Genomic DNA, 14,034 nt, shown 5'->3' with positions numbered 1-14,034 from the left:
TGCGACCTTACTAAAGTCCTTAATAAATCTCCTGTAAAAATCTGCATGGCCAAGGAACGAACGGACTTCCCTCACAGAAGAGGGGTAAGGTAAACTAGAAATAACATTCACCTTTGCTGGGTCTACAGAAATGCCATTATTAGATACCACATGTCCTAATACAATTCCTTGTTTTACCATAAAGTGACATTTTTCAAAATTTAATACAAGGTTTGTATTAACACATCTATCTAATACTCTAGATAATCTATCTAAGCAAAGGCTAAAAGAATCACCATAAACGCTAAAATCGTCCATAAAAACTTCCATACAGTCCTCAATAAGATCAGAGAAGAGACTCATCATGCACCTTTGGAAAGTAGCTGGTGCATTGCACAAGCCAAAAGGCATTCTCTTGTAAGCATAAGTCCCAAAAGGACATGTAAAAGTAGTCTTTTCCTGATCCTCGGGAGCTATATGAATCTGGAAATAACCTGTGTAACCATCTAAAAAGCAATAATGTGATTTACCTGACAGGCGATCCAGCATTTGATCAATGAATGAAAGTGGGTAGTGATTCTTACGGGTAGCTTGGTTGAGACACCTATAATCAATGCAGACTCTCCAAGCATTCTGAACTCTAGTTGCTATGAGCTCTCCATGCTCATTCTTCACTGTAGTGACTCTAGACTTCTTGGGCACCACTTGTACTGGGCTTACCCATTCACTGTCTGAAATGGGATATATGATACCTGCTTCCAATAGTCTGGTCACTTCCTTTTTGACAACTTCCAAGATGGTGGGATTCAATCTTCTTTGGGGTTGACGGATGGTATGCGAAATTGTTACTCTGAGGTTGTAAAATTTGTTGTTCGTTCTCTCCCTGGTAATGGCTCCAAAAACGTGTGCACAGTACCATGGTCCAAGCATAACTTCACAACTTCGCACAACTAACCAATAAGTGCACTGGGTCGTCCAAGTAATAAAACCTTACGTGAGTAAGGGTCGATCCCACGGAGATTGTTGGTATGAAGCAAGCTATGGTCACCTTGTAAATCTCAGTCAGGCGGATATCAAATGGTTATGGAGTTTTCGAATTATACTAAATAAATAGAAAATAAAGATAGAAATACTTATATAATTCATTGGTGAGAATTTCAGATAAACGTATAGAGATGCCTTCGTTCTTCTGAACTTCTGCTTTCCTGCTGTCTTCATCCAATCAGTCCTACTCCTTTCCATGGTAAGCTTTCTGTAAGGGCATCACCGTTGTCAATGGCTACATCCCATCCTCTCTGTGAAAATGGTCCAAATGCTCTGTCACGGCATGGCTAATCATCTGGAGGTTCTCGATCATACTGGAATAGGATTTACTATCCTTTTGCGTCTGTCACTACACCCAGCACTCGCGAGTTTGAAGTTCATCACAGCCATCCCTTCCCAGATCCTACTCGGAATACCACAGACAAGGTTTAGACTTTCCAGATCTCAGGAATGGCCATCCATGGGTTCTAACTTATACCACGAAGATACTAATAACTCGGACTTGGTCCCCTGTATTAGATATCTAAGAGATACTCATTCTAGCTTGGTTGCATGTAGAACGGAAGTGTTTGTCAGGCACGCGTTCATAAGTGAGAATGATGATGAGCGTCACATAATCATCACATTCATCATGTTCTTGGGTGCAAATGGATATCTTAGAAGCGGAATAAGTTGAATTGAATAGAAAACAGTAGTACTTTGCATTAATTCATGAGGAACAGCAGAGCTCCACACCTTAATCTATGGAGTGTAGAAACTCTACCGTTGAAAATACATAAGTGAAAGGTTCAGGCATGGCCGAGAGGCCAGCCCCCAAAACGTGATCACAGGATCAAAAATACAATCCCGGATGTTCCAAAGATCATAAGATGTCTAATACAATAGTAAAAAGTCCTATTTATACTAAACTAGTTACTAGGGTTTACAGAAGTAAGTAATTAATGCATAAATCCACTTCCGGGGCCCACTTGGTGTGTGCTTGGGCTGAGCTTGAAGTTTACACGTGGAGAGGTCATTCTTGGAGTTGAACACCAGTTTGTAACGTGTTTCTGGCGTTCAACTCTGGTTCGTGACGTGTTTCTGGCGTTTAACTCCAGACTGCAGCGTAGAAGTGGCGTTCAACGCCCTTTTGCATCGTCTAAACGTGGCCAAAGTATGGACTATTATATATTGCTGGAAATCCCTGGATGTCTACTTTCCAACCCAATTGGAAGCGTGCCATTTTGAGTTCTGTAGCTCCAGAAAATCCACTTTGAGTTTAGAGAGGGCAGAATCCAACAGCATCAGCAGTCCTTCTTCAACCTCTGAATCTGATTTTTGCTCAAGTTCCTCAATTTCAGCCAGAAAATACCTGAAATCACAGAAAAACACACAAACTCATAGTAAAGTCCAGAAATGTGAATTTAACATAAAAACTAATAAAAACATCCCTAAAAGTAACTAGATCCTACTAAAAACATACTAAAAACAATGCCAAAAAGCGTATAAATTATCCGCTCATCACAACACCAAACTTAAATTGTTGCTTGTCCCCAAGCAACTGAAAATCAAATAGGATAAAAAGAAGAGAATATACTATAAATTCTAAAATATCAATGAAACATAGCTCCAATCAGATGAGCGGGACTTGTAGCTTTTTGCCTCTTGAATAGTTTTGGCATCTCACTTTATCCATTGAAGTTTAGAATGATTGGCATCTATAGGAACTCAGAGTTCAGATAGTGTTATTGATTCTCCTAGTTCAGTATGTTGATTCTTGAACACAGCTACTTTATGAGTCTTGGCCGTGGCCCTAAGCACTTTGTTTTCCAGTATTACCACCGGATACATAAATGCCACAGACACATAACTGGGTGAACCTTTTCAGATTGTGACTCAGCTTTGCTAAAGTCCCCAATTAGAGGTGTTCAAGGTTCTTAAGCACAATCTTCTTTTGCTTTGGACCTTGACTTTAACCGCTCAGTCTCAAGTTTTCACTTGACACCTTCACGCCACAAGCACATGGTTAGGGACAGCTTGGTTTAGCTGCTTAGGCCAGGATTTTATTCCTTTAGGCCCTCCTATCCACTGATGCTCAAAGCCTTGGGATCCTTTTTATTTACCTTTGCCTTTTGATTTTAAGGGTTATTGGCTTTTTGCTTTTGCCTTTTGGTTTTAAGAGCTTTTGGCTTTTTCTGCTTGCTTTTTCTCTTTTTTAATTTTTTTTCGCCATTTTTTTTTTCTTTCTTTTTTTTCTGCAAGCTTTTGTATTCACTGCTTTTTCTTGCTTCAAGAATCATTTTTATGATTTTTCAGATTATCAAATAACATGTCTCTTGTACATCATTCTTTCAAGAGCCAACATATTTAACATTCTAAAACATTAACTTCAAAAGACATATGCACTGTTCAAGCATTCATTCAGAAAACAAAAAGTATTGTCTCCACATCAAAATAATTAAACTAAGTTCAAGGATAAATTCAAAACTCATGTACTTCTTGTTCTTTTGAATTAAAAATATTTTTCATTTAAGAGAGGTGATGGATTCATATTCACTACTTTAAGGCATAGACACTTAGACACTAATGATCATGTAATAAAGACACAAACATAGATAAACATTTAACATAAGAAAATGAAAAACAGAAAATTTGAGAACAAGGAATGAGTCCACCTTAGTGATGGTGGCGTTTCCTTCTTGAGGAACCAATGATGTCCTTGAGCTCTTCTATGTCTCTTCCTTGTCTTTGTTGCTCCTCCCTCATTGCTCTTTGATCTTCTCTAATTTCATGAAGGATGATGGAGTGCTCTTGATGTTCCACCCTTAGTTGTCCCATGTAGGAACTTAATTCTCCTAGGGAGGTGTTGATTTGCTCCCAAAAATTTTGTGGAAGAAAGTGCATCCCTTGAGGTATCTCAGGGATTTCTTGATGATGAGCTTCTTCACGTGTTTCTTGAGCTCCATGAGTGGGCTCTCTTGTTTGCTCCATCCTTTTCTTAGTGATGGGCTTCTCTTCCTCAATGGGAATGTCTCCTTCTATGAAAGCTCCAGCTGAGTAACATAGATGGCAAATAAGATGAGGGAAAGCTAGCCTTGCCAAGGGGGAGGGCTTTTCGACTATTTTGTAGAGTTCAAGGGAGATGACTTCATGAACTTCTACTTCCTCTCCAATCATGATGCTATGAATCATGATGGCTCGATCCACAGTAACTTCAGAACGGTTGCTAGTGGGAATGATGGAGCGTTGGATGAACTCCAACCATCCTCTAGCCACAGGCTTGAGGTCTAGTCTTCTAATTTGAACCGGTTTGCCTTTTGAGTCAATCTTCCATTGATCTCCTTCCACACATATGTCCATGAGGACTTGGTCCAACCTTTGATCAAAGTTGACCCTTCTAGTGTAGGGGAAAAAGTGCATTCTCTTCCATCATTGGCAAGTTGAACGCCAACCTTACATTTTTCGGACTAAAATCTAAGTAATTCCCCCGAACCATAGTGAGATAACTCTTTGGGTTCGGGTTCTTACGTTGATCATGGTTCCTTGTGATCCATGCATTACCATAAAACTCTTGAACCATTAGAATTCCGACTTGTTGGATGGGGTTTGTTAGAACTTCCCAACCTCTTCTATGGATCTCATGTCGGATCTCCGGATACTCATTTCTCTTGAGTTTGAAAGGGACCTCGGGGATCACCTTCTTCTTGGCGACAACATCATAGAAGTGGTCTTGATGAGCTTTGGAGATGAATCTTTCCATCTTCCATGACTCGGAGGTGGAAGCTTTTGTCTTCCCTTTCCCTTTTCTAGAGGATTCTCCGGTCTTAGGTGCCATCATTGGTAATGGAAAAACAAAAAGCTTATGCTTTTACCACACCAAACTTAGAATATTGCTCGCCCTCGAGCAAGAGAAGAAAGAATAGATGAAGAAGAAGAAGAAAATATGGAGGAGAGGAGGGAGAGGTGTATTCGGCCAAGAAGGGGAAAAGAGGGTTGTGTTATGTGAAAATGAGGAAGAATGGAGGGCTTTATATAGGAAGGGGAGGGGGGGTTAATTTCGGCCATATAGGGTGGGTTTGGGTGGGAAATTGATTTTAAATTTTGAAGGTAGGTGGAGTTTATGAGGTAGGTATATAGGGAAGAGTGGATGGATGTGAGTGGTGAAGTGGTGATAGGGAAGAGAGATTGAGGTGATTGGTGAAGAGTTTTGGGGAAGAGTGTTTATTGGGAAGAGAGGATGAACATTGAGAAGAGGAAAGAGAGTGAGTGGTGGTAGGTGGGGATCCTGTGGGGTCCACAGATCCTGAGGTGTCAAGAATTTGCATCCCTGCACCAATTAGGCAGGTAAAATGCCTTTGCATGCAATTCTGGCGTTTAAACGCCGAATTGATGCTTGTTCTGGGCGTTCAGCGCCCAGATGCAGCATATTTCTGGCGTTGAACGCCAGCCAGATGCTTGTTTCTGGCGTTCAGCGCCAGCTCTTCCTCAGTGTGCATTTCGGGCGTCTGAACGCCAAGATGCTACTTGTTTCTGGCGTTCAACGCCAGATCCATGCTCTGTTCTGGCGTTGAACGCCAGCCAGATGCTCCTTACTGGCGTTTAAACGCCAGTAAGTACTTCCTCCAGGGTGTGATTTTTCTTCTGTTGTTTTTTATTTTTCTTCAATTTTTTCAATTGTTTTTGTGACTCCACATGATCATGAACCTATGAAGACATATAACTAATAAAAAATATAATTAAATAAAAATTGGGTTGCCTCCCAACAAGCGCTTCTTTAATGTCAATAGCTTGACAGTGGGCTCTCATGGAGCCTCACAGATGTTCAGAGCATTGTTGAGACTCCCCAACACCAAACTTAGAGTTTGGATATGGGAGTTCAACACCAAACTTAGAGTTTGGTTGTCGCCTCCCAACACCAAACTTAGAGTTTGACTGTGGGGGCTCTGGTTGACTCTGTTTTGAGAGAAGCTTACTGTGCCTCTTTTCCATGTTTACAGAAGGATGTCCTTGAGTTTTAAACTCAAGGGAGTCCTCATTCAATTGAAGGACTAGTTCACCTCTATTAACATCAATCACAGCTCTTGCTGTGGCTAGGAAGGGTCTTCCAAGGATGATGGATTCATCCTCATCCTTCCCAGTATCTAGGATTATGAAATCAGCAGGGATGTAAAGGCCTTCAACCTTTACTAATATGTCCTCTACTTGTCCATAAGCCTATTTTCTGGAATTGTCTGCCATCTCTAATGAGATTTTAGCAGCTTGTACCTCAAAGATTCCCAGTTTCTCCATTACAGAGAGTGGCATGAGGTTTATTCCTGACCCCAGGTCACATAGAGCCTTCTCAAAGGTCATGGTGCCTATGGTACAAGGTATCAGGAACTTTCCAGGATCTTGTTTCTTCTGAGGCAATCTCAGTTGATCCAATACATTCAGTTCATTGGTGAACAGGGGAGGTTCATCTCCCCAAGTCTCATTACCAAATAAATTGGCATTCAGCTTGATGATTGCACCAAGGAAGTTGGCAACTTGCTCTTCAGTAACATCTTCATTCTCTTCATAAGAGGAGTACTCTTCAGAGCTCATGAATGGCATAAGGAGGTTCAATGGAATCTCTATGGTCTCTAGATGAGCCTCAGATTCCTTTGGTTCCTCAAAGGGAAACTCCTTAGGATTCACGTCCTCCCCTTCCTCCTTGGATTCGGCCATGATGGTCAATTCAATGGCCTTGCATTCTCCTTTTGGATTTTCTTCTGTATTGCTTGGGAGAGCACTAGGAGGGGTATCAGTGATCTTCTTACTCAGCTGGCCCACTTGTGCCTTCAAATTTCTAATGGAGGACCTTGTTTCATTCATGAAACTCAGAGTGGCCTTAGATAGATTAGAGACTAAGTTTGCTAAATTAGAGGTACTTTGTTCAGAGTTCTCTGTCTGTTGCTGAGTGGATGATGGAAAAGGCTTGCTATTGCTAAACCTGTTTCTTCCACCATTATTAAAGCCTTGTTGAGGCTTTTGTTGATCCTTCCATGAGAAATTTGGATGATTCCTCCATGAGGGGTTATAGGTGTTTCCATATGGTTCACCCATGTAATTCACCTCTGCTATTGCAGGGTTCTCAAGATCATAAGCTTCTTCCTCAGAAGATGCCTCTTGAGTACTGTTGGATGCAGCTTACATTCCATTCAGACTCTGAGAAATCATATTGACTTGCTGAGTCAATATTTTATTCTGAGCCAATATGGCGTTCAGAGTATCAATTTCAAGAACTCCCTTCTTCTGAGGCATCCCATTACCCACAGGATTTCTCTCAGAAGTGTACATGAACTGGTTATTAGCAACCATGTCGATGAGTTCTTGAGCTTCTGCAGGTGTTTTCTTTAGGTGAATGGATCCACCTGCAAAAGTATCCAATGACATTTTAGCTAATTCAGATAGACCATCATAGAATATATCCAGGATGGTCCATTCTGAAAGCATGTCAGAAAGACACTTTTTGGTCAGTTGCTTGTATCTCTCCTAAGCTTCATAGAGGGATTCACCTTCTTTCTGTCTGAAGGTTTGAACATCTACTCTAAGCTTGCTCAACTTTTGAGGAGGAAAGAACTTGGCTAAGAAAGCCGTGACCAGCTTATCCCAAGAGTTCAGGCTATCTTTGGGTTGAGAGTCCAACCATATTCTAGCTCTGTCTCTCACAGCAAAAGGGAAAAGCATGAGCCTGTAGACTTCAGGATCTACTCCATTAGTCTTAACAGTATCACAGATCTGCAAGAATTCAGTTAAGAACTGAAAGGGATCTTCAGATGGAAGTCCATGAAACTTGCAGTTTTGTTGCATCAGAGAAACTAATTGAGGTTTCAGCTCAAAGTTGTTTGTTCCAATGGTAGGGATGGAGATGCTTCTTCCATGTAAATTGGAATTAGGTGCAGTAAAGTCACCAAGCATCCTCCTTGCATTATTATTATTTTCGGCTGCCATCTCCTCTTCTTGTTCGAAAATTCATGTAAGGTTGTCTCTGGATTGTTGTATTTTAGCTTCTCTTAGTTTCCTTTTCAGAGTCCTTTCAGGTTCAGGGTCTGCTTCAACAAGAATGTTCTTGTCCTTGCTCCTGCTCATATGAAAAAGAGGGAACAGAAAAATAATAATAATAGGGATCCTTTTTGCCCAGGTATAGAGGTTCCCCTGTGTGAGTAGAAGAAGAAAAGAATGTAATGTAAAGAAGGGAAGAAGAGAAAATTCGAACACAGATGGAAGAGGGGGTTCGAATTTGTGTGAGATGAAGTGTTAGTAGATGAATAAATAAATAGAAGGAGATGAGAGAGAAAGAGGATTTTCGAAAATAAAATTTTGAAAAGGGGTTAGTGATTTTCGAAAATTAGGAATGAAATCAAGTTTAAAATTAAAAATTGAAACAATTAGTTAATTAAAAAGAATTTTTGAAAAAGAGGGAAGAGATTTTCGAAAATTAGAGGGAGAGAGTTAGTTAGGTAGTTTTGAAAAAGATAAGAGGCAAAACAAAAAGTTAATTAGTTAGTTGAAACAAATTTTGAAAATAAATTTTGAAAAGATAAGAAGATAAGGAGTTAGAAAAGATATTTTAAAATCAAATTTTTGAAAAAAGATGTGTTTTAAAAAGATATGATTAAGAGGATATGATTTTGAAAAAGATAAGATAAAAAGATCTTTTTGAAAAGATATGATTGAAATTAGTTTTGAAAAAGATTTGATTTTTTTAAAATCACAATTAATGACTTGATTCACAAGAAATCACAAGATATGATTCTAGAATTTAAAGTTTGGATCTTTCTTAACAAGTAAGTAATAAACTTAAAATTTTTGAATCAAAACATTAATTGTTGATGATATTTTCGAAAATTATGAAATAAAATAAAGAAAAAGATTTTTGAAAAATATTTTTAAAATTTTCGAAAATAAATGAGAAAAATGAAAAAGATATGATTTTTGAAAAAGATTTTGAAAAAGATAAAAATTTTTTTTAAATTGAAAATTTGATTTGACTCATAAGAAACAATTGAATTTTAAAAATTTTTGAAAAAGTCAATCCAAATTTTCGAAATTTATGAGGGAAAAAAGGATAGATATTTTTTTTATTTTTGAATTTTTAATGATGAAAGAGAAAAACATGAAAATGATGCAATGCATGAAAATTTTGGATCAAAACAATGAATGCATGCAAGAATGCTATGAATGTCAAGATGAACACCAAGAACACTTTGAAGATCAAGATGAACACCAAGAACTTATTTTTGAAAAATTTTCAAGAAAAGAAAACATGCAAGACACCAAACTTAGAAATTTTTCATGTATAGACACTATGAATGCAATAATGCATGTGAAAAATAAGAAAAGACACAAAACAAGAAAATATGAAGATCAAACAAAAAGACTGGCCAAGAACAACTTGAAGATCATGAAGAACACTATGAATGCATGAATTTTCGAAAAATGCATAAAAAATTTTAGAAAAAATGCAATTGATACCAAACTTAAAAATTGACTCAAGACTCAAACAAGAAACACAAAATATTTTTTATTTTTATGATTTTATGATTTTTTTTTTGAATTTTTCGAAAATTAATGTGAAAAAGAAAATAAGAATTCCAAAATCTTTAAGAAGAATTTCAGGAATCTTTCAATATTAGCCCAAAGCTCCAATCAAAGGGTTGGACATGGCTTAATAGCCAGTCAAGCTTTAGTATGTAACTCAGATATACTGCTCATTAGTTATCAAATTAACTTGCCTCTATGCTGATGGTCTGGAAGCCTTAGTCCAAAAGATTTTAGACATGGCTTTACAGCCAGCCAGGCTTCAACATGCTTCATGAAACTCTAGAATTCATTCTTAAAAATTCTGAAGAAAAAATATTTTTTTTTTTGAAAATTTTTTTTTTTTGGGAAAAACGAAAAAGAAGAAAATATTTTTGAAAAATTTTTGAAAACTTTTTGAAAATAAAATAAGAAGAAAATTACCCAATCTGAGCAACACGATGAACCGTCAGTTGTCCAAACTCGAACAATCCCCGGCAACGGTGCCAAAAACTTGGTATGCGAAATTGTTACTCTGAGGTTGTAAAATTTGTTGTTCGTTCTCTCCCTGGTAATGGCTCCAAAAACGTGTTCACAGTACCATGGTCCAAGCATAACTTCACAACTTCGCACAACTAACCAGCAAGTGCACTGAGTCGTCCAAGTAATAAAACCTTACGTGAGTAAGGGTCGATCCCACGGAGATTGTTGGTATGAAGCAAGCTATGGTCACCTTGTAAATCTCAGTCAGGCGGATATCAAATGGTTATGGAGTTTTCGAATTATACTAAATAAATAGAAAATAAAGATAGAAATACTTATGTAATTCATTGGTGAGAATTTCAGATAAGCGTATAGAGATGCCTTCGTTCTTCTGAACTTCTGCTTTCCTGCTGTCTTCATCCAATCAGTCCTACTCCTTTCCATGGTAAGCTTTCTGTAAGGGCATCACCGTTGTCAATGGCTACATCCCATCCTCTCTGTGAAAATGGTCCAAATGCTCTGTCACGGCATGGCTAATCATCTGGAGGTTCTCGATCATACTGGAATAGGATTTACTATCCTTTTGCGTCTGTCACTATGCCCAGCACTCGCGAGTTTGAAGTTCGTCACAGCCATCCCTTCCCAGATCCTACTCAGAATACCACAGACAAGGTTTAGACTTTCCAGATCTCAGGAATGGCCATCTATGGGTTCTAACTTATACCACGAAGATACTAATAACTCGGACTCGGTCCCCTGTATTAGATATCTAAGAGATACTCATTCTAGCTTGGTTGCATGTAGAACGGAAGTGTTTGTCAGGCACGCGTTCATAAGTGAGAATGATGATGAGCGTCACATAATCATCACATTCATCATGTTCTTGGGTGCGAATGGATATCTTAGAAGCGGAATAAGTTGAATTGAATAGAAAACAGTAGTACTTTGCATTAATTCATGAGGAACAGCAGAGCTCCACACCTTAATCTATGGAGTGTAGAAACTCTACCGTTGAAAATACATAAATAAAAGGTTCAGGCATGGCCGAGAGGCCAGCCCCCAAAATGTGATCACAGGATCAAAAATACAATCCCGGATGTTCCAAAGATCATAAGATGTCTAATACAATAGTAAAAAGTCCTATTTATACTAAACTAGTTACTAGGGTTTACAGAAGTAAGTAATTAATACATAAATCCACTTCCGGGGCCCACTTGGTGTGTGCTTGGGCTGAGCTTGAAGTTTACACGTGGAGAGGTCATTCTTGGAGTTGAACACCAGTTTGTAACGTGTTTCTGGCGTTCAACTCTGGTTCGTGACGTGTTTCTGGCGTTTAACTCCAGACTGTAGCGTAGAACTGGCGTTCAACGCCCTTTTGTGTCATCTAAACTCGGCCAAAGTATGGACTATTATATATTTCAGAAAAGCTCTGGATGTCTACTTTCCAACCCAATTGGAAGCGCGCCATTTTGAGTTCTGTAGCTCCAAAAAATCCACTTTGAGTGCAGGGAGGTCAGAATCCAACAGTATCAGCAGTTCTTCTTCAACCTCTGAATCTGATTTTTGCTCAAGTCCCTCAATTTCAGCTAGAAAATACCTGAAATCACAGAAAAACACACAAACTCATAGTAAAATCCAGAAATATGAATTTAACATAAAAACTAATAAAAACATCCCTAAAAGTAACTAGATCCTACTAAAAACATACTAAAAATAATGCCAAAGAGCGTATAAATTATCCGCTCATCAACGGACAGGTCTTGCTCCCTCTTCCTAAAATATTCTGTGCTCACATACTTGAGGGTTGATGCCTACTATGTCTGCCAAGCTCCACCCGATTGCCTTCTTATGCTTCCTCAGCACATCAAGTAATTGCTCTTCTTGTTGAGAAGTAAGTTCCCTTGCAATGATAACTGGAAACCTCTGCTCATCTTCGAGATAAGCATATTTGAGATGCGGAGGGAGGGGTTTCAATTCTAACTTCTGATCATGAGCAGGCTCTGGATTATCTGGGGCTTGTGAAAATGGCGAAGTGCCCTCATTGTCAGTTAAAAGGGTCCCCACACTTGGACCTTGTCCAGTGTGCCTCTCTTCAAACTCTTCCTTGTGAACTTCAGCTACACTTTCATCTATGACATCACACTGGAAGATAGAACGATCTTATGGGGGGTTGTCAATGATTCCATTCAGATTGAAGATTACTATGCGGCCATCTATTTCAAAGGAGTATGTTCCTGAAAAAGCATCCAATTTGAATTTTGATGTCTTCAGGAATGGTCTTCCAAGTAGGATTGATGATGGCTTATCTGAATTATTATGGGGCATCTCCAAGATATAAAAATCAGTGGAAAATATAAGCACTTTAATGTTCACCAAAACATCTTCAGCAACTCCAGCCACTGTAATAATGCTTTTATCTGCTAACACAAAACGAGCTGCCGACCTTTTTAAGGGAGGGAGCCTCAAAATATCATATATAGACAAAGGAATTATACTGACACATGCTCCTAAATCACACATGCAATCATAAATTACTACACCACCAATAGTACAGCTAACTATACAAGGACCTAGATCACTACATTTTTCAGGTAATCCTCCCATTAAAGCAGATATAGAACTACCTAAAGGAATAGTTTTTAATTCATTAATTTTGTCTTTATGGATACATAAGTCTTTTAGAAACTTTGCATATTTAGGTACCTGCTGAATAACATCAAAAAGAGGAACAGTTACCTCAACATTTTTGAATATTTCTACCATTTTGGGGTCGGGTTCCAGCTGCTTCTTGGGCTTCCTTGCAAGTTGTGGAAATGGAATAGGAGTAGTGTTTTCTGTGGTGTCTGCGCCTTTTGGTGCTTCCTCCTGTGGTTGAGCTATTTCTTCTTCAGCTATGTCCTGTATGTCCTCTTCCTCTTCAACATCTTCTATTTCTACTACCTCTTCAGCTGAGGTGTGTTCTGGTGGGCTTGGTTCCTCCTGATTCCTCTCCTGCAGTGTAGTTCCAGACCTTAGGGTGATGGCATTAATGCCTCCCTTTGGATTGGGTAATGGTTGAAAGGGGATTCCAGTGGAGCTCGAGGGTTGGTTACTGGAATTTTGCGTTTATCCAATCTGTGACATAAGAGCTTGCAAAGTAGAGGTGAGACCATTCAGACTGGCATTAATACTATTCATGATGTTATTTTCTATGGTCTGTTGTCTTCGCTCAAAAGATTGTAGTAGCTCTTCATTAGGAGATAAAGAAGAATGAGTAAATTGAGAGGTCTGCTGTTGATTGTTCTGTGGTCCTTGGTTTTGCCTCAGGTGAGGTGCTCTGTAAGGTTGATTCTGCTGCCTGTTGTTGTTATTATTCTACCTCTGATTTCCCTTATTATCTCGGCCTCCTTTGTTATTATTGTCCCTCCAATTCTGGTTAGAATTGTCTTGCATTTAGACATTGTACAGATAAGGCATTTAGACAATTAGCAAGTAATATGCAGTCAAATAGGCAATCTGAAACAATTCATGTAGTATGCATATGATGAAAGCCTGTCCCTAGTGGCTGATGATATCATCTGTCGGTTATAGAGCCAACCCAACAAGTCCTGGTAGCTAACTGTTGGACTGTCCCTCTGTCGTGTCTCCCCAAACTCGAGTTATACTCAATATAAATTTGATCATAATCATGATCCATATCCATCACCCTCACTGGTGAATATTCATGGGGGTGAGCTCATTCGGGGCTTTTACAGTGCCCGGCCACCCTGACGACATAGGGTTAACAGAGCTTCGAGTCTCAACCTGGAGCACGGGGTGGCTAGCCACTGCTTTCTCACAGGGAAACTCTCATCTCCGATAGTGGAAGTGCAAACATTCACAATTCATTCAACAGCATATATGCATTTATTCTTAGCCATAATCATGGCTCCGCCGTAACATGGCAATAATCTAGCCATCCGGCTCACGGTTAAATCCATAACCAGCCAATTCATTAACAATCACGGCCCTTCGGCCCATGGCATAACA

The sequence above is a fragment of the Arachis hypogaea genome, chromosome 12 (genome assembly GCF_003086295.3).
Source record: "Arachis hypogaea cultivar Tifrunner chromosome 12, arahy.Tifrunner.gnm2.J5K5, whole genome shotgun sequence".
In the NCBI taxonomy this organism is placed as follows: domain Eukaryota; kingdom Viridiplantae; phylum Streptophyta; class Magnoliopsida; order Fabales; family Fabaceae; genus Arachis; species Arachis hypogaea.
Note: the sequence above shows the minus strand (reverse complement) of the source record.